Raw genomic sequence first — 4,177 nt, 5'->3', positions numbered from 1 at the left:
GCAAAGTCCGAAAGCTTGTATGCTTTGAGCAAGGTCTGTGAGGCCATTCACCTTGCATATTTGCTCAAACTGCTCCACAAAGCTGTATGGGTCATTGTCAGGCTGATACTTGTCGAGTTGCTTAGCAACCATAGTTATCTTGGTCTAGCTCCTAGAGTTTGGGGTGATTCCTAGTCCTGTTAGCAATGTAGTCGCTAGTGCTGCTCCATAGCTGTGTTATCTAAGAGTTGCTTCATGAGAAGCTCGCTTAGCATAAGACCAACCTCTAAGGCTCTCTCCCTCTTGACATTTGGTCTTATTCTAAATCTATTGGCAAGAGCTAAGACACATTGAACCTCACATATTTCTATGTCTTGTCTCAACTTTTGAGCTTGTTGCTCTCGGTTGTAGATTGTCATGCTTTGTAATGCTTTTCTTGTCAACCTTCTCTCCTCCTCTAGATTGGCTAAGATGTCCTCGACTGGTCTACCATGATGCTCCATTTTGGTTTGTAGGTCATATCAGGTCATTAGTTGTTGGGTGTCGACTAGGAATTCTCCCAAGTCAAGCTCATCATTTTTTGAGTTGGCACTGGTTTCTGATATATTGCTGACTTCTTAAGCAATTAGGGAGTCGATCAGATTGATCAAGCCAGGTAGAATTGCATCCCTAATCATGATTCTTGTTGTTGCTCCCTAAGCGACTTGACAGTTCAAGTCTCTCAGTGTTCGGTTTGGGGTCCTTGGCACGCCAAATGTTTAATTGATGCAGTGTGTGAATCCAATGAAAACAATACACTGCAGCATACACTTTTCCTGATTCTTTCATGCGTTTAACAACCACTCTAGCTAGGTTTTTCTTGTCTCTACAACATCCTAAATGTATGATCTGAAGGGTAGCAGGTTTGGTCAATTAGTCCGGGTCTCTATTGGGACACGGGCTGAGGATCAGTGTCGCAGTCATTTTTTGAACCCCGCCAAATCTTAGCTCTCGAGTTAATTGGCTCTATTGCCCTATTCACTCACTTGGGGATCCACTGGGTGTCCCATAGTTAGGGCTTGGCCTCTACAAAGTCCAATGAGGTCAGAGTTTGTCAAAGTTTGATGTTCTCGTCCCCATTTGATTTGTAGGTTTTTCCATCCGATCCTTGAATCGACTATTCAATTCTAGCTTATTTGATTCTTCAAAGTTTTGTCTGATTGGACAATATGATTGCATCTAATTTTGAAAATTAGACAACTTCAAGGTAGTCGAATGGTCCAATTCTAGGAATTGGACGGTCCGAATGTGGCGGCGAAAGTTTCAAAATGACGAAAATTTTATCAAATTTCACACATACCTAGAGATCAATCTTCCAACTATGATCCTCGAAGTAATTAACCAACACAAAGGCACACTCAAAGCTTACCTGCAGGGCTTGAAAGCGAGATGGTAAAGATTGCCAAGCATGAAATGGTTTCAAGTCGTGTAGCTCTCTCTCTCTCTCTTAACTCAAAAATGACAAATGAGCTCTCTCTTTGCCCTTTTGGCTTCTTAAACCCTTTCTCTCTTAACCCAGTTACTTACCCTTCTCTCTCTTTGCTATCCTAGTGCCTTAAAGCCCTCTTTTCCCAAAATTTTCCCTATTTTGGGCTTGCTATTACAACAAAACCCTGCTATGTATTTCTTTGTTTTTTTTAAATTTTCCTTACCTAAATGTATTCAAATCACAAGCAACAACTTACACTGCTCCAATCTACTTCCCTAAATCCAAAAAAACTAGAAAAACTTACTTGCAAAAAGAGATTGAATACCTCTTCAACTCTCTCACTGCCTATCTATCTCAAGCACCGGTTCGGGGCAAAACCCTACTTCAATGCTCAATTTGAGCGTGCAAGCACTCAAAGCTTGAATCTGTTGTCCTAGCAATAGAAGCACAATGTGGGAGCTTCTCACTTGACTGCTAAGATCCATGGACCGCTTATTGTTTCAAGTGTTTCAAGCCAAGTGCAATGGCTACCTCTAACATAGCCATACACACTCTCACACCTACGAGTGTAGTGAGCTTACCTCCATGCTTAATTGAGTTCTTCCTCCCTCAAGCACTCCAATAGCTCCACAATCCAAGGTGCAAACTCAACCAAGCTCGATCCTCAAGCTCCAAGCTCCATGCTCCATTGATGTGTGCGAGACAAGAGAAGAGAAGAGAAGAAGAAGAAGAAGAGAGAAGAAGATGGAGAGATTCTCCTCTACGGTCCCTCACTCTTACGCACTCACTCCCTCACACTCCCTCTCTCAAGCACAAGCTCAAACAAGCAAGATTAAGAAGAAGAAGAGAAGAGGAGAGCTAGCTTTGGCCACACACAAGAATAAGCTTCTTCATTCACTTTTTGTCTTTTATACAAAACCCTAACCCTAATCCCCTTTGGGCACCCATCTCTTTTTTACATGATCGACCATTTTAGCCTAGGTCCTCTTTTCCTATTTCCTTCCTATTTGCATTGCGCCTTCACCCATGCCCATCTACATTTACAATTTGCACAGGAGGGGGCCTGGTACTCTTTTACAAGGATTTAGAGTGCGCTTTTATATTTAAAATGCACCTTTCCTCTTTTGCCCTTGCCTCAAACTTTTAAGATTGTCCTTGCACTTTTGGCCTTTTTTCCTCTCATTTATTCATCTGGGAGAGACTGCCATTTCCGCTTTGCCTTGCGTCTTTTTAACATTGAGTTTAACATGAAGCAAGGATTTCCACTCACAGGCAAAGAGATCAAGGAGCCGCTCGTAGAAGAAATGCCCCCAATTGATATTTGTTGAGCTTCCTAACAATGATGAAAATGCCCCCAATTGATATGGTTGAGCTTCCCAACAATGATGAAGAAGGGCCAAGAGAGACTTAGCAAGATGAGATGACACAAGGATAGTGAGAGATGTATGAAAAGATGGTCAATGCCCTAAGAGCTCCAATGCTGAAAGTAATAAAACTCCCATTAGACATGTCATAAGTGCCACAAGGAGTGGAAGAAGAGGAAGCCCATGATGAAGCACTACATTAATATCAAGAGAAGCATCAATTTAGCATTGCAATCACGTTTGATTTGAAAAGGTGCACAAAGTTCCCAAGTTCAGAAGGCCACTCCCTCTATGCACAATGTAATTGCTCATCTAAATGGGGGAGAATATATCACAAAAATGCCTTGATCAAAGATATACATGGCATTACTGCCAAAGTTATTGTCACATAGGTATGAGGTGCAATTGTCTTCAAGAGAATTCTAGAGATGCATGGATGGGGTTGCTAGAGTGGCACTACCCCATTATAGATATGGACAAGTTCACCTAGCACACTTGTTATGCATATCCCATTGAATATGTTGACCCCTTTTTCTACATCTACCCTTGCAAGCATAACCGGTACATAAAGGAGGAGCACGAGAGGTAAAATTCGCAAAGATTCGAAACATCTATGCCCTCAAAGTTGGTAGCACCTACCTAGTCCTGCCATGAGATCTTATACATTCTTCAATGACTTCATGAGGAGATTCGCTAATTTTCTTAGCCCATCCTTCATTATTGTGTGGAAGTACATGTGGCTATTGGTCAAACTCCTTCAATCATATGAAGACGGGCTTTTGCCCCTATTTTTTTATGTGAATGCAAGCATTGATAGGGTGGTGATGGTGTGGTTGCATAAGTGAGTGATCTTGTAGCCTCCTACTATACAACAATGTTGAAGGACATGGTAGATCATAGGTTTGCCATGTGTGCTCATCCCTTTTTCCCATAGTCACCTTTTATCCTTTGAAAAGTCATAAAGGAATATATACTAGGAAGAGGCCACCTCCAATTCATGCCATGTCCCATCCTTAAACCACGAAATTTGGCTTATATTAATAATCCAAAAAAAGAGAGAAAAAGAAAAATGATGAAAAAGGGAAGAAGAGAGTGCGTTGGTTCTTGTTGAAATATGGCCTTTAAAAAAGGCTCGTATGAATCCTCCCCTATTTGATGGAAAAGGGGAGATGTATTTACACCCATGTGAGATGTTAGTTGGACCTACCGCCACGTGACCATGAGGTCATCAATAATGTAAACAAAGCAACTTGTGTATGCCTACTATAAAAGAGGGCCTTTTCCCACATTATAATCACTCTTAATCAATTCTCTTTGTATCTAGCTTATGTGTTCTTCTCTCTCTCTCTCTCTCTCTCTCTCTCTC

Source organism: Lygodium microphyllum, chromosome 12 (assembly GCF_053477565.2).
Source record: "Lygodium microphyllum isolate KBCC chromosome 12, Lygodium_microphyllum_v1.1.10, whole genome shotgun sequence".
Classification (NCBI taxonomy): Eukaryota; Viridiplantae; Streptophyta; class Polypodiopsida; order Schizaeales; family Lygodiaceae; genus Lygodium; species Lygodium microphyllum.
This window is presented reverse-complemented; position numbering follows the sequence as displayed.